Source organism: Patagioenas fasciata, chromosome 8, assembly GCF_037038585.1.
Source record: "Patagioenas fasciata isolate bPatFas1 chromosome 8, bPatFas1.hap1, whole genome shotgun sequence".
NCBI classification, from domain to species: domain Eukaryota; kingdom Metazoa; phylum Chordata; class Aves; order Columbiformes; family Columbidae; genus Patagioenas; species Patagioenas fasciata.
In genome coordinates this window covers 11,016,398-11,042,171 of record NC_092527.1, presented here as the reverse complement: position 1 = coordinate 11,042,171, position 25,774 = coordinate 11,016,398, and the positions used below count along the sequence as shown (strand labels likewise).

The window sequence follows — 25,774 nt, the reverse complement described above, 5'->3', positions numbered from 1 at the left end:
TGAGCCCCTGTTACCCCCACATCATCACCCGCACCCAGGATGAGGATCTGTTTGCACATCTCTGCACTCCGAACAGGTTAAACATGTACATGTGTTCTATTATTGAGAAACGGTGATTTAGAAGGATGCGCATTATTCCTCGTCTCTGTGTCAACAATCAAAAATGAGCTTTTGGATTTATTAGTTCCCAATCTTGCACCTATCTTAAATCATTACCATATAATAAGGACTCTGTATGGTGCATTGTCAATAAAACCTGATATTGAGAAGATTACTGATCGTCTAGTGCAAATGGAGAGCACTGTAAATGATTTAGAGAATACGTGTCAAACGTTAAAGCTATCTAATACCTTCTAAAGTAGGTTGATACTCATAAATCTAAGATAAATGACCTGTAAAACCACTTAAGAAGAAATAATACTCATTTAATCAGGCTTCCAGTGGAAAGACTAGGTAGGAGAGAAATTCAGAAGGAATTATGAAATCTCTTCTAATTCAGTACTTCGATAGGGAATGCAAACCTACATTTGATAAGCAATTTTAGTTAGCTAAAACTATTGTTGTAATAGCACTAAACTATGGCCCCACTGAAAAGAAGACCAGACCAAAGGGTTTTTATGGTTTACTGAGCACTCATTTTTCCAGATTCAGCACTGGGTGTATCGGATGGAGATATAAAAGGTACTTATTGGAATTATGTTTTGCTGGATCCCAGGGACAGAGTGTTGGTTCGTCTCCTGTCAGCGGGGCTGTTCCTGCAGGTTTGTTTGATGCATTCCCATGGGAGGAGAAAGTGTCATTTATTGGGGCAAGCCTGGTTAGAACCGTAGTGAGACAAACTTGGTGTGTTCACATAGTTGAGCGGTAACTTGTACAAACTTAGTCTATAGAGTTTAGTGATATTTTCTGCACTTTGATTCCAAAGAAATTTTTTTTCCCCCTGGTCCCTTTTAAAGGCGGCTTCATGTGGGTGGCAGAAAAATTAGGTCATGATTTTCGTTACCAAAGTTCTGGTTCTTCAGTTCTTGTGCAGACAAAACTTCCATTCTCTTTGATAGGTTTTTAAGTCCACTTGTTAATTCTCGTTCATCCTTTTGGCTTTATGACTGCTTAGAGCTCAGCATTGCTGCCAGCATTTATTAGAACTTGACGCAGAGCTTTTCTTGAAGCAACTGTAATGGTATATTTAGCCATGGAGAAATGTTTCCAAAGAGCAGCGTGCTGTGACTCATGTGACTCCACTGCTGCTCTGGTGACCCTCACAGACTTACTCATTGTTTACATAGTGGCAAACAAGATCAGATTCTGGCTTGATGCCTTATTTCACTTGATCCAATAAATGTGCAACTTGAAAATGCATTTTACTTCAATTCAAATTTTTTAAGATAAACTGAGTATCTAACTTCTTTCCTCTTATTGTTAAAAATACAGACACTTAAATGACGCTCTGAGTGGAATTAGTGAATGAAATGCAAATGCATGTGGTCCATATATAACTCATTTATGCTGCAAAAATAACCAGGGAGGATGGCATGGATATGGTTAAAATATATTATCACCTGTTTTATTCTTGCTTGCCCCCACTGAGGCCAAAACACACATGCAAGCATACATATGCTTGTTATGCAGCAGCTGTAGTTAGTATAACAATTAATACATCAAGTTGTAGCCGTGCTGTTTGAATTGGCTGTTTCTGTAACAGAGGTGCCATGCTGGTAGCAAATTTCCATCGATTGTGAATTTTGAGATACTGAAATCTATAAAAAAAAATTGCTTGTTGATTTACTATATAACTGGCATAAAGCTAGAGTCATTTTACTAAAAAAAAAAAAAAAACAACAAACAAACAAAAAAAACCAAAACCAGTTGAACTGAGCATACATTAAAGAAAGATCATTTCAGAAATCTGTCAGCCTTGTGAATATTGCTTTTCCATTTCCTGAGAATACCTCAGAGGAATTGGGTTTGCTACTCTCAGGCAGAGCAGTTGTTGCATGTATATGTTGTATGTGCATTGTGTGTGTGGTGTATTTGTTATTAGTTTGAAAAAAAACAACTCAGAGGCCACAGCTGGACTGACTTTTACCTGGTGGTTACAGGTACTGAAGTCTCTGGCTATGGGCAGAGAGCAGAGAAAAATTCACAAACAATTGAGAACTGGGGAAGCCTCTGAGGAATGGAAGCTGAAGACTTCTGGTGTGTAAAATGGCTTGGAAAGGGCAGAATTGCTTGGAGCTGATCGATTTTTATTTTTATGTCAGTGCTTTCTAAAACCTTTGATTTAGTTTTTTTTTTGAAGAAACACTAAAGGATTATAGAAAGATAATGATGTCAGGTAACTAGTTATGAGTTATGGTACATAGGTAAAAGTTACTGGCTGTCAGGTAGCTAGTTAACTAGTTATTTTATGGTAGTTAATTTGTCAATGAGTCTAGGAGGTGCGGGTGGCTCAGAGCAGTTGGCAGTGGAAGGCCATTGGTGTTTCATTAGGTATCCAGAGTTTGCGCTGTCGAACCCCGCTGTTCAGCTAAACAAGTGACCAGGACAGTGGGGCACATCCTGACCCAGGTCAGCTGTCAAAACTGCATATGGCGAGGGGTACGGCAGCTGCGGACCTGTCCCTTCCTCTGCCATGTGACCTACCGAGAGACCCTTGTTCCTCACTTCTGAGCAAGCAAATCACACATGCACGCACACTCCTTGGTTATAATTAAGTTAAAATCCTGCTAATTTGGAAGCATACCTATCACGTCCTCTTTTAGGAAGGAACTATTATTTCTTCTTTTATTCTTTTCTGCTTGAATCCCAAGCTATCAATGGCTTTCAAAGAAAAAGGAGTTTTTCTTTAGAAAAAAGTCTATTCAAATTATTCATGATTTATATCAAGAAGGGACCTTTCCTCTTTCAACTAGTAGAAAAGGGGTAGTTTGATCTTCCCTGAAATCATTTGAGAACCTTGTACATTTCTTTCCAGAACTAAAACTTTCTTACAAAGCTTTGGATATTCAGCAGAAGAATAACTATTACATAATTGAAGCTCAATACAATACCATGGGACTAATAAATGCCCTCCTGGTTCTATAGAAAATGTAACAAATCATAATAGCACTTATTGGGACTCGGCCAGGCACAAATGACAAAGCTTCTTTTGAAAGAGAGTTGTGGCCAAAAATACTCTTGGACCAAAACCATTTTCTTAACTGTCAGGGGGACATTTACTCCTTTTACTCTTCAGCCTAGATTTTATGTTGATCCTGCAACACTGAATAAAATCAAGCTTGACAGAGCTGCTACTGCAGCTGTTACAGATGTAAATGTGAAGAAGGCCATTTAAGATGACTCTGTTTCCCTGAACATGTTTTTTGGAAAGTATTTAGATTATATTAAAAATGGCTTGATACATCCTTATTGTGTGTTTTATAAAGGAAGAAAAAGATGCTACACTATTAAGTGGTTTATTAACATTTATGATCACAGGTCTTTTACTTAGAAAATAATTGTTCTATTGTGTGCTGCAAAGCTGCCTGCAAACAGCTGGCCGAGAGATATACTGCTTTGTATTCTCCAAGGAGAAAATATCAAATTCAATTGATTAATCAAAGGGGACACTCTTTGATGGAAGGGAACCTTTTCAAACTTTATTAAAAATATTGAATAAACCATGAGCAATCAAAGTTCATAATCTGAACCCTGCTCTACTTTCTTGGATACAGCAAACCTTCAAAATAACTCATAAAGCAGGAGATGAGATGTCTTCAATAAAAATAAATAAATAAATAAATAAACAGAACCCCAACCTCAGAGCATCATATTCCAAAACCTCTATCTTGATCTGGATCTCAGCTACACCATTGCAGCTCCACTGATTTTACTAGAGTCACACTGTGTTTTCAGCGTAGAGACTGATAATAAGAATAGAGCCTTGAGCCTTTTGTCAGTGACTAATTCAGAAACATCCTCGCACTGTCTGTCTTTTCATGGAGGGTTTTTCCCCTATTCTGAAAGAAGAGATGAGATTTCTATCGGTGAAGCTGCCTAGTGACTAAGGATAATCGAGGTGTGACCTGGAGGCTGAATGACTGTCCCCTCTGTTCCAGGAGGAAAGCAATCATATGGCCAAATGCAGGAGGGTTGGTGGGAATGGAGAGAAGTGAAATGGAAATTCCCAGAGCCAAGGAGAAAACACAACTCAGACAAGTGGGACTAGCATGTCTCTCTCTTGCAATCGGCACTGAAATCATGGCCCCTATGTGACATATTATGTGCAAAGGCATCGTGCTGCTCAAGATCAAATTCAAGTGGATGTTAGCAAATAAAATGCTCATATTTAGCAGCAGGAGAAAGTTGTTGGAATGCTTACAAGTATTTTGATGGGAAAGAAAAAAACAGTTGAGGGAAAGAATAATTGAAGGTATACAGGCACAGAGTGATGGGAAGTGAACACACTGATGGTTCACAGCACGGTAGTCTGATGCCATTTTTAGTTAGGACACGAGGCAGAGCAAGTTTGGAAAAAGAAGCACCAAGACAGCACAGAGTGAAAGCTGTCCTCGGTGGCCACAGGGCCTCAGCTATACAGACCTGAGTGAGATCCTGGGCAAGCACTCAGCCCACGTGGCTATCTAGGACAGCAACAACAAGAAATGTGAGGTTTTGATATGGACGTTCTCTGCAATATTTTTTTTCCACAGTGGTTTTCTGTATTGTCCTCTCTCTGACCATGTTCCAAGCAGAGCTGGAAGGACAGAGCTGATGGCTGTGCCTCAGTCAACACATAGGGCTGAATCTCCCAGGGGGATTTTCACTGCAGCAGACGAGGAGGTGAGGATGGGTGAGGTGCAGCTCAGGTCTGGGGTCACCTCCAGCTGGAAGGTGGGATGGGAAGCAGGGGGGAGGAGGACATCTGAGGGTACCCAGCAGAGGCTGTCCAAGACCTTTGCTCTGAATGGAGCAATATGTCATTTATTTCGAGTAGCACTCCTGACCCAATGGTGAAAAAAACCTTAAAGTTTTGTTTGTTTGTTTGTTTTTTAAAGACCCCACCCTGAGAGCTTTTGGACCAGCACTCTTGCCTGAAAGAAGTGTTGGAGACCTGTCAGTAAAGCCTCTGTCTCTGGAAATGAAGACTGTCCTTGGGATCAGAGAGCTTTGCAGTGAAGACCCTTGCCGGTCCCCAGCCAAGGTAAATATAAACTCTCTAAACCTCTGATTAGTTGTTCGGGTCAGAAGAGACTGAACTGTATAAAAAGCAGCCTTCCTACATGTCATCCCACCCTGTGCAATACTGCTGTTGAAAGGGCTTGTCCTAAATATTCCATCTGATAAGGCAACACATTAAAAAAGAAAAAAAGACACTTTATTAAAAAAAGAAGCTCTTTCACAGAGTGACAGATGAATGTAGTGACAGATTAATATAAATTTTAAAACCTGAATGTTATCCTCCAAGGGCAAAAAGCTCCTAAATACACATGCAAAACAAAAATGGCAGAGAGAAATCTCTGACAATGTATTGTACAGAATCATTTATTAGGTCTCTGTAAGTGATCATTTACATGAAACTTGCATTTAATCTAGTATTTATCTTCTGGCTCCATGTGTGTGTGGGAGACAGTGGTCCCTCCTCCTGTCGTGTCTCCCTTCCCGTACCAAGCTGCTTTTTATTTTCTGGAGTATATGTGCGTGGGAACATGGAGCAGAGAAGGGCATTTGAACATCCTAGTTTCAAACTCATCTCTCTCTCCAATTCTGGTTTACACCAAAAGAGGAAAATATCCACTTCTCTTTAAAGATGAGCAAGTTCTTTCAAAAACAAATAAAACCTCAGTTGGCCACTTAGCAGTACAGCCCTTTTGGGTTAAAGCAAGGGAAACTGTAAGCTACAATGTGGAGTGGGGCGCACAGAAATACTCTCCTCATTACACTGTGCAGATGTACTCTTTCTGGGATGTCAGCAGTGGCACGTGTGCTAACTACAGACATCATTTACATGTGCTGCTACTGCCAAAGCACCCAAGCAAGGTATTTCAGAAACAGACCTGTGTATCTGCATGCGTGGCAGTCGCTGAAATCGTGGCACTGTGAACTCAGCTTAAACCCTGAATTTCTGCTAAAAATGGTTGCACACCTGGGTTGAGATCTAAAGCAATCGCCTTGAGCTGCTCCTAAGAGGATCTTGCTCAGGGATGTCACCATGATGTGAAATTGTCTCCCATCTCACAAGAACGTGGCTCGTGGCTTCTCCAGGCCACGTTGACACCTCTTGGCAAAGGTGGGTTGATGGGACAGGTGTAATATTCACCTTGGAGACCTCCGAAAACCAGAGTGCTTCTTTCCTGATGTATCCTCCTGTGGTGTGTGCCCAGCTGCCCTGCAGGTCTCTACCACTGATTTCAGCAACTGACAACTGAAGGAATTTGAAACTGGAAGAAAGTATTTAAATACTGTCAGGAGCAACAGATAAAATGACCTCAAACAATCCCACATGAAGTCCTTTGTTATTTTCAAAGCACTTTCCCAGCTTGACACCTTTGCTTCTTTATATCCAATATTAAATTCAGAATGTTTTATTCCAGTGCAGTATATGAATATAAATATATCAAACCTCACACTACCTTTTTTGTGCCACTGCTTTGAAAAAGGACCTGGAGTAAACTCAGTGTAAAGATAGAGAAGAATATAGAGAAAATTCCACTTCTGAAACTTTTGTTCCCTGTTGTCCTGTAGGCATTTAGAGCAGCTTTCCTCCAGCCAGCACGAGTACAGCAGTGAGCAGCAGCCCGGCTGTGGGTGGCAGCTGCTGGGGAACAAGCACATGGAGCTTCTTCGGGTGTTCCTTGTGCTGGGGTCCCACATAGACAGGCTGTCCATTACCCCGCCAACGCACCTGCCCTGCTCCTCCCTGTGCCCATGGCCGCTTTCCTTTACACGTCTTCTCGTTGCTGTAGCCCAGATGTTGCAAACCTCTTGCCAAAACCAGAGATTGCTCTTACGTAGCTGCAGAAGTGGCAGAACCAGTTGCATTCACCTTTTCATCCTCCTGTTGCTCCAACATGACCCTCAACACCACCTCTCCTCTCTCCTAGTTGCTGCCATTACCTGTGTTGTTGACGCTTCTGGAGAACCTACTTCCACGCTGCTGTTGCCCTCCTGTCCGCTGAATGTGCCATCCCGCTGCTGCTTGCTGTTTTACAAGGTTTCCAGCACACAGGTGAGTACAAGGAGCAGCACGATGCCCTTAGTGCTGCCCACGGCTCAGCACATGTTGGTCCTGCTGGTCAGGAGCTGAGATGAGGAAACCCAGTCCCATCTGTCAGAGAAGGGTCTCAGTTTGTGTAGCGAGGACCAACACAAAGGTGCAGGAACTGGTAACCCCTCCTGGTCCCCCATCACCCTTTTACCCGGGATGCAAACGGTCAGGAGAAAGGGTCTGTTGTGGTACATCTAATTTCTCCTTCCTTTTCTGCTAATTGCTGTGATTAACTGGCTTTGAAGTTACCTGACAGTAACTGAGTGCAGGTTTGGGGCCCATGTATACACAGAAATTGAAGTTAATCAGTTTGTAGATGTCTGGAATAGGCATAGCTGGCAGCGCACAGTGAAGCAAATAGTTGGGTGAATTTGCATCTTATTTAGTATGTCAAAAAAAGTTTTAAGCTGTGACTTGGAGAAGTCCAGCCAGGAACAATAAGCTTGTCTGGAGAATTCTGGTACTAGAAACTAAGGGATGTGGAACCCTGTCCAAGGTAAATATTGACGTGACTCAAGATGAACTAGTAAAACATTTAATGAAGCTGAAAATAAGGCATCTGGGATAGATGTTTATTGTTGAAAATGAAACATTCGAGCAAAAGTAGCACAGTGATGATGGAGGTTATTCATAGGGAAGCCAAGTTGGGGAAACAGCATCATCTGAAAGAAACTGACTCCAGCTATTTGCGAAACATGGAAAAAATTAGAATTATAAGAGAGCTAAAAATGTAAGTGAATAGCAAACAGTCGTTATGGACATTCAGAGTGGATTTTGGAGACTGAATCATACCAAGGGACAAATTACTCAGGTGTCCAGAATAACTCTATTGACTTTGACAGATTTCTCTGTATTTGCTTTTGTGTAATTGAGAGTTTACTCCCTTGTGCTGTATGAGAACTGAATATTAAGACACTTTGGGAAAAAATACTGACTTTCTTTCATTCCAGTATCATTCTCTTGATGACAGAGAATAAGTCACATTAACTCCATAAGGCATTTCAGGAACACTTCAGGAGATTTTCCCTGTTGTGCAGCAGGGAAAAAAAATACCCTTACACAATGCTGTGAAAATAATCAGAAAAGCTCCATTAAACTGGAAATGGGAATAAATTGTGCCGCTATATTAGAAGTCTTACTCACATCTAAGTCTACAGTGTTATCAAAATGCTCTGTTGTAAAAATCCACTGAGCCAGGCTGTGGCGAGCCCACATTACATTCACACGTTCACCAGTGGTAGAGATATTGGGGAAGAGATGCCAAAAATGTAAATTGCCTGCTTAGGTGTGCTCAATAAACCAGCTGTTTTCTGCCTCAGAAATCCAAGACTAATGCGTGAGGACTGAATACACACAAAAGGCACAACTGATCCATTCCCATATAGCGTGTGTCTGGTTGCAGTGGCATCATCGCTATGTTATTTATATACATACATATATATAATATATATATATATGTATCTCTCAATTCAATAAACTATATGGTGATCCTGCACATGCAGCTGCAGTTCTCCAGATGGCTTCATAGTGCAAAACAAGGCATCCGTTCTCCCAGCCCCCAGGCACAGGATAATCCGTGCGGCTGAGCACATGGCAGAGGAATAGAGGCTGGGCAGGAGGGGATGCCCAGGCAAGGCAGTGACCAGGAGACGCTGCCGTGCCAGGGCAGCAAGTCTACACTGGCTCCTTGGTGCTCCTGATGGACTCAGGAAAACAACAATTGTACAGTTTGGCTCTGCTCCATCTCTCAAAACCTTATCCTAGGAAGAGGCAAACACTACAATCTCCCTTTGTTCTCCAGGCAATTTTTTGGAAAGCTGGGGTCCAAAATAATGTAAGACTTTAAGCATAACCATCAGCTTCTTGGAAAATCCACAGATAGCCCATCCACTTCCTTCATCTATTTATTGAGGTTTCCTTTGGCTAGCCTTCATGTTAAGGCCACAATCAAATCATAGTTGCTGGTAGATTTTATTACTAACATAAACAAATAGCATGTTATTTTGTTATTGTCCCAAGCTTCAATGCTGAAGCTGGTCTTAGCATCCATAGATTCTACCAGTACTGACATGCAACTGGAATACAAAGGAGATGTTGATAATATAAAACATATGTTGCTTATGTAGATCACTGAGCATCACTTAAATGCTCTCTGCAAAGCACCTCAGTATGTTGATCAACCAGCAACCTCAGCCAAAATAATGCTGGAGCTGCAAATGCTTGGAGATGCTGCACAGCAGTGCAGGGCTGTCCCGAAGGATGCTCTTCCCTGCGCTGCTCACCCCGCAAGAGGGTGCTGACACAAGTGGCAGATGTGCGGGTCACTGCTGGTATTGCTCCCTGAAACTCATGTGCAGCACAGGATCTAGTGAATATAACAATACCTCAAAAGAAAATAAGGGCTTTTTGTTGTCATTCCCTCCCCACACTATTTTATTGGTTTTGTGCTCATAAAAATATTAGCTGATTAGCTCACTATCAGAAATGCAAAGCTGCTAACTAAAAGTTGTGTGCAAAAGCAGATATGTGTAATGCCTCGATAGTGGTAGGGTGAGATTTTTCTTTTTTCCTGATTCCTTGCTTTTAAAACCCAGCCAATATAACTTTTTTTTTTTTTTCTGTCATTGTAACATTTGGCACTATTCCCATATGTACAGATTGCAGCATCTGCAAGTTTTAAAAATTAATATAAAGTTCTGTAATTGTATCAGCCTTGCTCATTTTAATGGTCCTAAACAAGCAACTTAGCTTTGATGCAAAGCAAGATGCAGTCAGTAGATAAAGCGCTCTACTTACAGCAAGCAAGCTGTTCTAATGGGGCTGGTATGTTCATGTCCATGTAGTTGATACTCACACTGTTGAGGAACAGAATGTGGACTTAAGTTTCTGGCACACAGAAACATAAGAGGTTACTAAAAAGTGGAATCATGGATGATAAATTGCAATGTAATTGCACTGATTTGAGGAAAGCTTATTTCTGTCACCCACTGTCCATGGAGATCCAGCAAGGAGGTGTTTACAAGTAGAGTGCAACTTTTCTTCTGCGCTGCTAGAGATTTTGGCATCATTATGATCCCAAGGTGAGGCAGCAGCTTTGTGGGGGAGATACAGTCATGCAGGAGGTGAAATTGCATGCTCTGAGTGTCATGGTTCTATTCATTAGCCCAAGTCAATGAACTGAGTAGTGATATACTGATCACAGAGAAGCCTGCCCAATATTGACAAGTTACCATTTATTATGTGTGCTTCTTTTTGCCACATGGCTGTAGTGTTGAAAACAGAAAGTTAAAACATTTCAGATCTCTTTTAATTGTGTCTAAAAACATGGTGGTCACGTTGTGGGTGAGAATTTGCCACAAGAGAGGGTTTCCTGGTGCTGCCTGTTTCTCTGTGGCCATGGCCAGGCAGCATCCATCACCGGGCAGCGTGTCGTCGCTGTGACACGTGCTCTGGAAGCAGAGAGGCTGCTCTGGAAGCAGAGAGGCTGCTCTGTGAGACTCTTTCCCAAGAGCAGCTGCCCCACAGTTTGCAGCTCTAGCACTAGTTTTTGATACTGTGGTCCCTGTAATTTCCTCCAGGGTTTTCCTGTGAAGAGGGGACATAGCATCCATGTGGCAGATACTTAAAAGGTTAAATCACACAAGAGCATAAATTGTGGGCCATGTGAGGCATAGCACAAGTAATTGCTGCTGATGTGTTCCAAGGAGCAAGTCCTCCATCTCTTGGCTTCCTTTTTCCCTTTAATTCCTGCATTTCTAGGCTTGGTGTGAGAGGCTTCGTTTTGTTTGTCTGAAAGGTTTGGAAAGCAAACTGTATGTGGATGCGTACTTGACTGTGCATGTATCTTTTTGAAAGCCATAAAATGACCGCGTCACAACCGACGCAGAGGTGTTGCCAGTATGGTTCAGCATTTCCTGGCTTCCTGAAGTAACGGTCCCTTGTTTGTTTTTCTAGAGGCAGGCAAAGTAGAAACATAGCTGTGAACAGTAACACAAACCTTGCTGTTACCAAGCACTTGGCAAGCCGTTTTAGGAATGCTTCTGCTTTTCCTACATGTATATAAAGCCTGAGAGAACTCTCTGACTGCAACATATTTCAGTTTAAGGGGAAAGCAGAAATAAAATCAGGCCCTATATTTCAAGTGTTCAGTAATGGAGGGTGGAGCAGAAAGAGACAGGTGCTTTTCTGAAAAAGAATAAAAGACCTGAGCAGCTGATTCATGATGAAGTAACATGCTTTTAGCTCAGGAGGTTTATTGTATCTGAACTTCACGCCATCCCTCCAGCCGATATCTTAGATGAATCAGCAACTTCCTATTTTTATCTCAGCTGTACCAATAGAGTTTATAATATTGTTTTGTCAGTGCTATTTATACATCATCACATGCCTGACTACTCTGGGCTGTGCTTTTTTTCCACAGTCTTGGGTGATGTCATGGTGAAGTAGGCAGTTACAGCGAACAAAGGCTTTCTTCAGAACCGCAACGATTAAAGCCTATGGCAGAGTACGACAGCAGACGCCATCGAAATACAGAGTTTTAAGGTAGCTCTAGACAGGGCTTTCTGTGCTTCAGTAGCTGGTCCTCCCTCTGGGAAAGGCTCAAAGAAAAGTCCTCCAGCTTTAGTGCCACACCTGGCCTTGGTGACAGAGGTGTAGGGAGCAGTGTGCTCTCAAGTCTGGGGCTGCTCTACACGGGGGACTTGCTAATGGTGTAATTACCTAGAAGGAGAGAGGGAAAAAAAAAAAAAAGAGAGAGGGAAGAAATAAAAAGGAAAAAAATCTCATTCAAGAATGAGATTTTCTGCTGAACCCTTTCTATATCTTCTCAGTCATCCACAAACAAAGAAACAGGCTTTCTCTTTTCTCTTCTTCTGCCTGAAGATATTCATCCACCTTACATTTTTTTGCTGTACTGGGAGGTTTTGGGGATGCCTTGTGCAGGCCCGACCAGCCTGGAAACCTGAAGCCATGTCATGTGCATCTTCCCAAAGCCAGGGGACTGAATTCCTGTGTAGTATGAAGCAGTGAAAGATCCACAAGTGATTTGCAAAGGAAGAATTAGGCATCCTCCGTTGATCGCCTTTTCATTTGTGATGTTCCATTGAGCCTGAAATTCTTCACTCCATCCCTATTTCCCAGAGCATCATGTGCATTTCCAGCTGTTTATCATCATTCCAGCAACAGGTCACCATCAACAGCTGTGTTCTTCTCCTCTGCTACTTGTATTTGAGCTCTTGGAGCTGTAACCACCAAAACTGCCAATTAATGCTGTACAGACACAGCGTGTGGAGCTTTTCCCTAGAAGCTGTTTCTCAGGAGCTCCATGACAAGCATGTCACCGGGTCACGGAGGGATGCAAAGGAAAGAAAGTGTTACGCCCCCACCCTCTGCTCGTTCTTTGCAGTATGATCACAATAACTGAGCAATTTATTTCAGGAGTACTCATTGGCTGGACACAATTCTAGCTACCTCAGAGACAGAGCTGGGACAGGTTTATGTTGTGGTTTTCAACCTCTCTTGATTTGCAGACCTCTACTTCCATTTTCCAGTAGAGGTTCAGCCCCAGGTGTGGAAAGCTGCTGTCAACGTGGTGAGCTTTTTTCCCCACTAGCCTTCACAGACTCTCCAGTGTGTCCTACAGACCCTCAGAGAGCTGAGCAGGAGACCACTGGCCTAGCCCTGGGGAAAACCGGGCAATTGCTTTTTCGCAATTGCAGTGGCCACCCCTCACTTGGGAATGGCCCTTCCCAGTGCTCTGAAATTTTCAAGCTCCCCTGAAATAACTTCTTTCCAAAGCCTCCTTCCAAGGCTGCACAGAACATGTCAGCATCTGATAAAGGCTCGAGACAGAAAAAGAGCAGTATAAATAGAAATTAAGGAAATCAGGAAGAGGTGCCAAAGCAGCAAAACCCTAATGATAGCTGTGGCTGAGTGTGCGGTGCAGCTTCCAGCACCCGCCAGAGTGCCAAACCACCCCTCGGTGTTCTTAGAAACATCTGTGTGTGCTGTGTCACTGCCACCGCCTGCTCAGCCTTGGATGGGCTCTCGCATCTCCTCGCAGACTGTTTAGAAAGCTGGGGTTCCTGCAGAGCTTTGGTGCCAGCACCCCAGCTGAGCCCGCAGCAGCCTCTCTGGGGCTGGATGTTGTTTTCACGCCTGGTAAACTGTGCTTGTGCCATCTGCTCAATGCAAATGGCCTTACCCTTCCTCCAGCCAGACTTTGTGGAAGTTGTGGCCTACCTGTGTTGTCAACTTGGTCATGATACTATATGTTTTCTTTCCCTCATGAACTACATGAAACCTGGGCCAGATTCCCAGCTGGTAAAAATCAACATGACTAAGGTGGAGCAATTTGTACCACCTGATGGTCTTTGTTATAGCCAGGGCTGGAAAGATAGAGCACATCATTTGCTACTTATTCATTATTGATGTCGTTTTTCCATAGGGTCATTGATCACAAGTGAACGGGAGATAAATGGGTGAGAACCATTCCCTGTAAGCAGCATAATAACAGTGGGTTCCGGACTGAGATTCTTCCAGAAATGGCAAGTGGTTTTAAAACCATGTGTGTGGTGCTGGCTCTGCTCAGGTAGCCCTGAGCCCCTTGGCTGGGCTCCTGCCATTTTTTGCTTTTCCATGGAGGGCAGCTTGCTCTTTGGTTCCCCTAGAGTGATGCTGCCTGTCACCCACCCCCCAGCCTTTCATCCGTCTCATTTTTCATCATCAGTTCTCTTTATTCTGCAGATTAGGATGTTCTTAGTTTGAAAATACAGTCATGGTTTTAGAAAACTCTTGGAATGAGAAGAGGATATGGAGTTGGGAAAAGGGATGAAACAGCATGTCTTGGACTGCTCAGCCTATGCATATATTTTGGCCCTACTGTATGTTGAAGTGAGGACCTGTGCTTTTGAGGGAGGAAACTTAGGAAGGTTTATCAGGTCTTTATGTGATGCTGCCTTGCTTGGATTTATGCTGCTACAGATTGCTTTCTGATGAATCTTTCTTGCCTTTTGCTGTGTCCTGATGTCCCTCCTTGTCAGCTTGGCTTGCAGGTATGTAGAGTGGGACTCTGGGGCAAGGGAGAAAGACAATATTTGCTCTTCTATTATGAGCTGTTGGTCTCCTGCAGCTGAGGGGAGCTGCCCAGTATGAGCATAGTCAAACTGGAGGTCTTCAATGCTGCAAAATGAATGGTGAAACTCTAAAGTGATGTTCCAGGGAAAAGTAACATAACCTTTTAGACCAACTGATACACTCGGGAAAAATGGACAAGGTTTTGGGCATGTGTAATTAAAAGGAGCGCACTGAATGAATGGGCCTGGAATAAGGAAAATAGGAACAGCCATCTGTCAATACACTACTGGATGGCTAATTGGGAAGCCTCAGGTCTCAACTGCTAAATGTCCTGCCTCATTTCCTGACAAAATAGAGATGGCAATAGAGACCTCTCCTCCGGGACCAGGCACAGCTCAGGGCAACAAGGTGCGTGGGTGAGCTCCCCAATGCGCTCCTGCAGGAGACAGGAGGCTGCTGCATCTGCCAGGAGGCACGTCTGTCCTGAGGGACTATCACCCGTCTGTGGCCAGGCAACAGGAAAGTCCTCATGGCATAAAGAGGTAGGGAAAGGACTCAAGGCAGGTTCGTATCCGTCATCTCCACCTGCTTGGGCAGGAGAATTGCCTTCACAGTGAACAGCCCAGCTGCAAAGCCTGAAACAGCTGGGGCTGTTAGGTTTATCAATATGAGATCCTTACATTACTTTGAGACATTACCTCTACAAATGGTACTTGAACGTTATAAATATATGTGTAACGTATATGTAATGATCGATTTCATAGTCACCACACACGTTGGAAACATCGTTAATGTGATGATATAGACAGGAGTTAGTGTAAATTAAAGGCAGGAAATTCCAAGGTATTGTTCTTATGGAAACTGTGACAGCTGAATTATATGGGCTTGTTAAGGAGCTAAAGATAACCCCATTCAGAGTAGATAAAAACATTATGTATGAGCAAGGAAAGTGAATTACAATTGCAGTGGAGCCATAAGTCTGAATATCTTGACTGTTGTGTGCAGTAAATGGAAACTGCACCATGCTGTTATATTAATTTGATACTTTTTATTTAGGGACAAATCTTGAAATTCTTTGCCTTAAAACTCCATTGGAGGTAATGGAGAGTTTTAAATTAAGAAGGATTCAGACATGGGGATTCAGTTGTACAGGACATCCACCTTGATAGTTTCTTCTGTCATGGCTTGGTGGTGGGTGTAACTGTGGAAAGCATCCTGAGTCATCTTCAGGCTTGCTGGGAGGAGACTGTGTGACTTGTAAACAAATACTGGAATTCATTTCTTGCTGATCACAACCTTTTCTTCTGGGACAAAGCCATCTGACAACAGCCATGGCACACCTCAAGGGCCTGGTAGCCCTTCCCACCGCAGCATGTGTCTGTTCACAGGCTGCATACAGCTTCCCAGCTGCTCTCGGGATGGATACTGGGATGAAGGACCCAACACATCTGGCTGCCATCAGCCACGCTGCACCCTGGCAGCTGCCAGGCAGTTGACTTGGCAGAGGACCACAGTGGAGAACTTTGGGCTGAGGAGAGCATCCTCTGTTGAGCTCATGACCACCTGTGTTCGGGGAGCACTGGAGAAGGCAATGGGTGTTGGTACCTGCTCCCCTGCCCGGTGCCCATCCCGAGGCGCATCCCAGCTCCCACTGGCCCTGCTCCAAACAGGCAAAGGGAAGGGACACCTCTGCTGGCAGATTTTGGAGGGGATGTTCTCCTTTTAGCATTAAGTCTGAATTTTACAGTATGAAAATCTGATTAAAAAAATGTATTTCAGGTGCTCATTCTTCATCCAGTATTTGAAACCTGGCACGAGAGCACCAGCTGTGCACAGAGACTCGGGGCGCAGCTGCTCCCCTGAGATTTCTCTCCAGGCTTGGGCTCTGCCCTGGCTCTGGCACAAAATGATGGCTGGGTTCTCTAGGGTGGCTATGGGAGAAGTTTCTTCTATAATTTTATTGCAATGCCACTACTTTGCCACTAGTTTTCCAACTCTGAGACAGTCATTGGTCTAAGTTTTGTTGCTGTAATGTTACACATGTGGAATGTGAGACATTTTGCTTCTGCTTTACTTTGTTTTAATCAGACTTCCTTGAAATGTCATATTTAAATGAGAAAAACAGCAAGGCTGTAGAAATCTCAGCCACAGACTGTTAAGGCAGTAACTGTGTACAGAGCTTGGCATGAGGCACTGGAACTACCTGAGATCTCTAATTGCCACCCATAAATATCGAATATCAGTATGTGTAGAGAAGGTGAGTGCAGAGGACAGAAAATAGTTTTACTCTATGCTGTAGTATGATTCATGCTTTTAAGATCAAGATTAAAAGTCTCTGTTAGGTTCCAGACTATGAATTTATTTTCATTTACATCAAAGGATTTAAGAGCCTTCAAAACCCAGCACTTTTAAAAATAACTTAAAACATACTGTCTGGCAATGCGAGTCCCAGTTAGTGCAGAAGAAGCCAGGCTCTCCTCATATAAAGCAAATAACTGAAAAACCAGAATTAAAGAAATACATTGTCCTCAATTTAACTCTGACAGCTTGCATTGTATTTTTCTTTCAGGAAGAAGACTGTGAAACATGGGCCCTTGTAGCTAGGACATAGCCCTGGGTGGTAAGACCTACAGATCAGCAAAAACTGTGCACCATTAAAGCTTGTGCAAAGGTTCAGAGCCTTGATTTGAATTATTTGGCTTGTTCGTATTTCATAAGCAAAGCTACTGAACTGCCTCTTGAAAACCTTATTCCAGTGCAAGTTTCCTCAAAACACAGCCCAGGTCTGATCAAAAGGTTCTCGAGTCTGCAAACCTTTTGACAAACCTGATGAATGTTTACACTTTCTAAGTAAATCTCAGACCAAGCGCATTTGCATGGGCTGGCATCTTGCTATGGAGGGATTCTTTCCCCCTCCGCCCCCTAGTTCTTGCCAAAATCCCATCCATGCCCTGGAACTGGGCTTTCAAGGCTGGCATTCTAATATTTTTATCGGTAAACACACCAGCAGACACAAAACCAAATATCTACACCTAAACAAAATATTTAGCTATATTTGTAAAACCCCAAATGAAAAGCAATTTTGTATTTTGGTTTAATGTAATATCCGTTCATGTGGATCAGACTGCACAGCGTTCGCTTGTCCAGACCACTAAGATAATCCTTACTGCATATAGAAATACATTTTAATTATGGAGCAATAAATATTGTGGCTTTTTTGCTGTATGCACTTTTTTATCAGCAGACAAAAGCTGACATTTATTTTACTGATAGCCCTGTATTTCCCCTCCCACTACCACGGCAGCAGAATTTCCCTTGCCCAAGGAAATTGAGAGGATCAGAGCACATCTGATGTTCCATTAATTTAAAACGGCTGCCAGGACTTGCATATTGTAGCAGCTTTAAAGTGATTGAATTTGGATTATTTCAAACTCTGGAAAGTCCTGCCTTGCCTGACAGAGGCATATCAAGTGACAAAATAAAATACGACCCAGCTACAAGAATATCTGTGCGGACATACATTCTCTTCCTTGTGCACACAGCCTTGCAACAGGCAGATTAGAAGCAATGGTGGAAAGAACCACCTTATTTATTTTTTCCTTTTTTTAGTAGCAGGCCCCTTTTTTTAAGCTGTAGCCCAGCTAAGTGGAGACACCTGGTGTTTGTTGCAGCAAATTCACTAAAAAATACGTTAAAAGGGTGAGAGGAGAGCAGGGGCGCCCGTCAGGTGTTAAATTAAAGCACTAACGTTTGGGTAATAACCATTTTGTAATGCTGAGTGAGTAGCTTGTGTAACGTTGTTCCAAAAGCAGAAAAAGTTTGAGCACGGCCAAAGGAATATTGAAGTTTCACTACACAAGAAATATTGTGGCTGCCAAGGCCTGATTACTCATAAAATCCGCAGCATTATCACCATCCATCACTGCCGTGCTTTTAATGACCAAACTAAAAAGAGAGACATCAAAGTTGGGGCGGTGGTGTCGTCGTCGTTTTTCGAGAGCAAGGTTGCCTAAATATAGGATAAATACTAGAGCCTGACATATTTTTTGACCAAAAAAATTGAAAATCATTTGAATGAATCACAAAACATATGTTATGTTTTGCTGTAAAAGCCATGAAGTTTATGCAGTGCTCTATTATGGTGACTGCTTGGCTTTTCATGCATTCCTAAATTACCATGTAATCTAAACCCTTGTTTTCAGCTGCTCTATATTGGAAAGTCCCTTGCAATAATCAAGATGATTACAGGCTAGTGCAGAGAACAAAACTTGTTTGTATTATTGCAAATAAAAATGTAGTTTATCAGAAATTTCACCTTTCAAGGGAAAAATAAAAATAATAATAAACTTTCTCTTTTCCCTTGCTGGAAATATTTTAAGCATGGAATTAATTTTGGCCACTCTGTGACTTAAAAGCACATGGATACTTGGTGTAAAAATATGTTTCTTTCCTGTAGGGACTCGACTCTAATTGGTGTGCCAAAACTATCTCACAGAGATTTCATTGTCTTATCTACTTACATCATCTTAATGTGATTTTATTTTACTTTGTCAAAGTCATATTAATGTAAATGTGTTCTTGATAGCAAACAGAGTTCTTTTTTATGCTAAACAGGATTCAGCTGACTCTAATAAAACAGCTTGCAATCCATTAGGCTATAACTGTAATATAGTTATTTTGTTTCCCAAATAAAGACCATGTCAGAAAGCTGTATAAGGATTTTTGCCTTGTTTTTCCACAATAATTGCTTGGGTGGAGTTACATTCTGATCTTTAAATGAATAGTATCGCTTGGAACAAACACTTCATATATCTTTTATCTTCCCCTTGCAATACAGTTCTGAGTTTTCTTTGAAAATGCAAAGCTACTTTTCCAGATAAGTCATCAAAATGTTTCCAAAGTATTTTAACTGCCAGATTAACTATATCTTGAATACAAAGATAGATGGCTTACATTCTTTATGCAGAAATCCTGCCAATGCATAGCAACTAGCAACAAATTAATTTCTTTTGCAACAGTGAGTGGGGGGGAAGAAAAAAAAGAAAACCCTGCTTTGCTATGCAAAGCTCAAAAAGGTAATAGATATTTTAAAAGAAAATACGGTTACTTGTTCTGAAAGGGGAAATCTGTAAGCAAAGAACAGAGGATTAAACATACATTTGCTCTCTTTACAGAATCTGTGTTCTAGCCTTCCCTTAATGTATTCAGCTAATTAAGGACTGCAGTGACCTTGTGGCAGATTTTGAAATCCAGGAATTTCTAATTTTTATTTTATTTCTTTTAATGCTGCCTCCCCCACAGAGCTTAATACAATCTGTTTTAGGTCAAAGTCTGTTTATGTCAGCAATGTTCATACTACACAACTAAAATGTTTTAATGCATTTATCAACTGGAAAATATTGCAAACATTTCATTTCCTTTGATACAGACACAAAAAAACCCTCTGCCTTCATTGCAAATTCTTGTTCATATGAATCACTCTGAGTAATATTTGCTTTAACTTTCGTGTGGTTCTACAAACAGTCTTTATATGGCTGGACTTCAAAGCTGGAAGAAATAAAGGTTAGAAATGTGATAGGAGCAATCTATTATTAGGCATGAAACATTAAACCACTTTTAGTTATAAGCCTTAAAACCTGAATAATCTGGGTTTTTAACTTGCTGCATATTTATTGTGTTTTCAGTTACTTAAGTCATTTAGCATGGAGGGACTGTTTTGAACAGAAATATTTTCCATAGGAATCCGAACCACAATTGGGTTTAATTTTTCCTAATATTTCATTTAGAAAAACTGCAATATTGTAACAGACGTCTCATACGTCAAAGCTGAAATACTCTGCTCGGTGTTTCTTGCAGTGTAAAATTAATCTCTTACCAGCGCGCTGACCTGAAAGGCAGGTTTAAGTGAAACAGGGAGGGGGGTGGGAAGGGAAGATAAAATCTTGTTCTTCAAATAGCAGGGAGTGAGGGGGAAATAACATAGAGGAATGTCACAGCCTGCCATTGACATCGAATGACAAAACCCAACCCAAATGTGTGTATGAGAAGTTTCTTTGCCCAAAAGACCTGAGAGGAGCTGCACATCGCGGGGGGGTCACGATGGGTTCAGGGCACCACAAACCGCTCAGCTGACAGAGCAGTAGGAACGACACTCTGCGTTGGTAACGTTTTGTTCTTGGTTAAGTTTGTGTACTAATACAGTAGATTAAAAATAAGACAGACAGTCAAAATCACGTAACAGTTCAAGTCAAACAGGTCAGCCAGAAATAAACCATCATTTGAAATCCAGAATTTTAAATCCTTGTGAGCCTGGGAAAGCACAGGGGTGCAGCCCAGGCCCAATCCTGGTCCCACCAGCACCAGTTGGAATTTTACCATTGACAACACAAGCCTCATTTCCTATTTCTGTTGATTTCAAGCCTAAAAAATTCATTTTGTTTCCTTAGGTCCTGGTCTACCAAGTTATTACAGCCCCTGGCTTTCTGGCTGCCTGGGGCAGGGTGGATGGGAGATTTCCTTGCCCCTTCCCGCAGACTCCACGCTGGCTCCTGCCCCCAGCATGGGGACATTGGCTGCCACAGGGACATCGGCTGGCATGGGGACATCGGTTGCCGTGGGTCATGTCGCCAGGGAGACCTTGGCAATGTCAAAAACAAACCCAAAACCTCACACAGAGTGTGTAATATTCAGAATTATGGTGCGTGTGAGGTTTTGGCGGTGTCTCTGGGCTGCCCTGCTCTCCCATCGGTGTTGGGGTGTTTAGGGGAATTTGGTGGCTCTCCTCTCAGCTACCTGTGGGACTGTCCTGGGGTGGGCGCAGGGCCAGAGCCCAGGGTCCCACCTGGGCTGGGTCTGAAGGAGGGAGGGGTCTTGAGACCTGCAGACCAACTGGGCGAAGTCACCTATGTGTGACAACGGGAGAAATCAAGCGAGTTCCCCACGGTGTGGTGTTGGGAATGGCTCACTCGGCAGAAGCTTCCCCGACAGGGAGTGGAAAACTCCTGTTGGCTATTTATATTTTGGTGGGTTGGAGAAAGGGACCGTGCTCACCCATCTCATTAGTATAAAAAAGGCATCGGCAGCACTGTAGTCTCCACCTTTCCTTTTCCCACACTTCTCTGGGGCACCTGGTCCTGTGCCAGCCTGGTTTCATAGGTCACCCTGCAAAGATGGGGACTGCGGCGCAGGGCTGCACATTCACAGGCAGTAAACGTGCACAAACCCTTGCAGACCAAGGAGCAATCGCCCTGGCCAGCAACAGCAAGAGATGTTAATATTGCTGGGGAAGGTGAAAACATAATTGAAACCGTTTATTTGGGGGGCTTGTGGGACAGAATGAGGTGATAGTTTCTGAGCAACAAACATCTGTAATTCACTTGTCCTGGTCTTACAGACTTCTAATTTTCTCTACAAATTTAGTTAGTTAGAGAACATGTAAACACCAAGAACTGTACAGGGCGATCCATTAAACATTAACTTACTGTAGACTTAGAAAAACTCCACTCTTACAATATTAAAAACATAAGGGGAAAGAGATGCCAGGCTAGTGAATGAAGCCAGCTGACTGCTGAGAAGAGGCTATGGTTTTGCTCCTTAGCTTTGCCATTTTCAGTAATCTGACTCACTGAGGTATTTTTAGACACAGTAACAACTTCCATTGTCAAGTAATTTTTTGTTTGAATTTTACTCAAATTATGCTGTCCTCTTGCTCCCCAAATTCCTTTCTTCAGCGAGGCAGCGGTGCCCTCCATGCCCTGAGGAGGAAGGGGAACTGGGGAGGACTCTCATGATTTGGACCACATGGTGGAACAAAGTAGATCTCAGCGTCAGGTTGGCAGGATATTTCCCTTTCTTCAAAGGTCTCCAAACCCAGCAAGTTTTTCTTTGATATCTTTCCAAATGGATTTATCAGTGTTGGGGCATACATTTGTTTAGATTGTTCCTGTAGGGTGGGACTTGCAAAAGAGTAGAAAAGTGCGAAGTGCCAAATTCTCACCACGTTCTCCATAAAGATTTCCTTAGCTTCCTTTGAAAATCCCAGCTGTGCTCCCCGTTGCTCTGCCCATCCCTGCTGGAAAGGTGCCCATGGTGCCCTCACAATGTGGGCACAAGGGATATAGGAAAGATTGTGACATTTCAAAAAAAACAGGCGGAGGAAGAACTGGCTCTAGACAGAGGAAACACATGAAAACGTGGAGGCTGGGGAGGAAACCAAGAGGGAACCGGACACCAAATTCTCTAGACCCATCTTCTTTCTTATTATTATTTTTTTTTTTTTAGATACATGCTTTCTCTCTGCTTACTACTTCTCTCAGGTTTTCCCCAAAGTGTCCTTTTTAAAAAAGAAGTGAGTGTACACTGTGTATCAAGAGCAAGGGCAGAACTTGGACCCCACAGTCAGCTTCTGCTCATGCTCTGTGCTCAAGACATATTGAGACAGATGGAGGTGACCTGCTGGCACGAAGTGTTAGTCTGGTTCTCTTTGGGCTCCTAAAGACAAAGCAGACCCTGCTGGCCTGGGCCAGAGGCCATAGGGAAGTCAGAGGTTTGGCAACTGGCCATTTTATGTACTTTTATGAGAAGCAGTAGCTAGGAGCTTGCTAATTTTAATGTACTACCTCAGAAGTGAGCAAGAGATCCATAGGGAGCTGTGTAGAAACATGCCGGCTAGTAGCTATGGAATGACAAATGCACTGATGGCCAAGCGAGGACTGCCAGAGCTGTTTGTCCTCCTGCCCTGGGGAATGGGCCTGATGAGGGCTGTTTGGAAAGGATGTCAGAGGAGGAATTTTTATTTTACGAGTAAGGAGATGCAGAGGCTGCTTCTGATCTGTTATAGGTGCATTAATGATTTGTGAGCTACAGCAGGGTTGGTTTGCAGGTCCTCTGGTTTGTTTGTAGACTGAGAAGATTCTTCCAAGTGCTCTAACATTTGTAGTTGTGTACCTGGCTGGGGTTTTTTTTAATGGTAAGTACCTAGAGATTGCTGAGAGCCACAACATGTCTTAAATCTAGTTTGTCCTTACTGCCTCTTGGTTTCCAGATAGAATTTAAGACGTTGATTTTGGCCCCAAGCTCCCATGGCTTGGTCTTGACAAAGAAAAGTGGTTCTCTTAAGGCTGGTCTTACATCAGGAACTAACTAAGCCTCAGCCCCTTCCTTCTCATCTCACATGGATCCAAGGATTAGGTGTCGGCTCTGTAATTCAGCGAGGTCGGGCACAGATCTGCTGTGGCAGCTCTGCCCGGTGCTGCGAGGAGGAGAAGGACAGTGGGGTGCTGGGGCAGCGGGGGCGCAGGGCCCTTGGGTCTGCATCACTCATGGACAGAGGGGGCAAAAGGGAGAGCCTGGGGGGAGCTCTTGGAGAGACTCCCCAGTTTGTCACTGGGGCGTGGGACAGGTCCTCGGATCTTGGCACAGGAACTGGTTTTTGAAAGGAGCTAGGTTAGGCACTCCTGACAGTAAGCTCTGGGAAATCGGAGTTTCCCTTTGATTTATTTCAAACATTCAGCTACCAAGAATAAGTTAGGGATCTTTCTTATGTGTTTTGGAGATTTAATAAAACATACAAGTCTGCAAAAGTCCTTTGTCATGCGCAATCAAATCAGCATTGCAAATTTATCTGAACATGGTGCTCCGGCATCAGCCTTCTGATGACATGTAACGCAGTTATGGTTTGATGGTCTTCACTCAAAATGTTGGCTAAAATATTTTTGTCTTTAGATTTATTTTTAGAGTTTCTGGTTGAAAGATTTCAGCTCTGGGTAGTCTTTCCCTTGGCTTTTAGCAGCAACACTTGCAGTTGTGTTTCACATAATTAAACAGCCAACAATACTTAATGAAGAAATAAATAACATCAATAAAGTAGTAAATAATTATATGCAGGCAAACACCAAAGACATTATCCATCAGGCAACAGCTGTGAGCATTAGTTTTGATTAATCAATAATGTTGTACAATAGGAGCAGGAATGCTGGCCAGGCCTTGGGGGAATCACCTACGCTTTTCTAAGCAGCACGCTTTGTTATTTTAAGCAGAACTTTCAGCAGAATCCTTAATTAAATGTTACAGCCAGGAGCTCCTCCACCAGCAAATACCCCACTTCTCAAAGTGCACCCAGCAGCAGGAGTTTAACCAAGACTGATTTAAAGCTGCGTCTGTAGTTGGTGAGCTTTGCTGACATGTCAGTGTCAGGGGATGCTATTGGGTACGACGTCCATCAGCGACGGAGCTGTTTGGCAGAGCGCGCTTTGGCGAGGTTTAGGTGAACCTCCCAACAAGGGGCCAGCAGTGCCTGGTTAGGCTGCCTGGGGACAATGAGCCAGAGCTTTTTGGCCTCCAGAAAGGTGGCAGCGGTGGCTGTGGGGCCTCGTCTCAGCCCAGGCAGCTACCGGAGCAAGGGCCTGGACTGGATTTTTTTTCAAAACGTAAATACGGCTGAAATTTCACATGCATGCTGCAGCTCCTCTGGAACCCAACACAGGCGTGTTCATGCTCAAGTCATGGTCTGGTTCGTCTTTAACATTACCTCCCGGATGCAGGAGCCTTGACGAAGCTTTCAGCAGAAATGGACCTCCTCCTGGGCGCTCCTGCCTCCAGCGCATCGATTCCTGCGGCATCGACACCTCCTTGGGCAGCAGCCCTGAACTGTGCCGAGATGTTCCTCTCTGATTGGTCAGCCCGGCTGCAGGTTTCTTCCTTTGTTTTTGATTCTTTTTCCCTTCTTTAATGTATAAAGAGCTTAAAAGAATGCAAAGTTTTCATAAAGACTAGATCTCAGCCTAGATAACAAGCACAATGTTTCATAGCCCTTAAGCCATTAAAAGAGAAAGGAAAAGGGACAGGAAGGGTTTCTGGCATGTCAGGGACAGGTTTCCAGAACCCGTGCTCTCATCTGGATGGCTTGTTACTCATGGAGTCAACCCCTGACTGCTTCTTGGCATCTGAATAAATGGCAGCACAACATCGCTTCTACCAGACATCTGATCCTGGGGACACCTCCCCACCAACAGAGATGGAAGCATCAGGAGAAAGCTGGGAGCGAAGCGAAGGGCTGCAGCTTGGCTTGAAAGACATGAACAAAACAGACGTGCAGACTCACACCTGAAGGGTTATTTTAGTTCTGTGCAATGGCAGATGCACTTGCAAACATCACAAGCGTGGGGCAGGCAGGTTAGTTGAGCTGAAAACAGCAATGCTTCAGAGAGGTTTGGACAGGGAAAGTCCTCAGCTCTTGTTTGAGAACTGGAGGTTTGCAGAAGGCAATGAAGGAAACATCCGCGCCACGTAAAAACACAAACACTTCCCAAAGATCAGTCTTGGAGCTTTTTTTTCCAAATCCTACCAGAGGGAGGACCAGGAATGGAAATCTTCTTGCATGATATTTGCCAATAGCACACCAAAACCCAGAGGGTTTCCTTACCCACTTCTCGACACACAGGCACTAATAAACTT

General features: G+C 43.2%; 1 long non-coding RNA gene across 1 annotated transcript; it reads left to right on the top strand.

The window, feature by feature from the left end:
• The first annotated feature begins 367 nt into the window (after nucleotides 1-367).
• LOC139828489 (uncharacterized) lies at nucleotides 368-19,009 on the top strand. The gene is made up of 6 exons (XR_011740165.1): nucleotides 368-761; nucleotides 2,100-2,196; nucleotides 4,692-4,821; nucleotides 5,037-5,182; nucleotides 7,083-7,207; nucleotides 16,890-19,009. It is a non-coding gene; the product is annotated as an uncharacterized lncRNA (long non-coding RNA).
• Nucleotides 19,010-25,774: the final 6,765 nt, after the last annotated feature.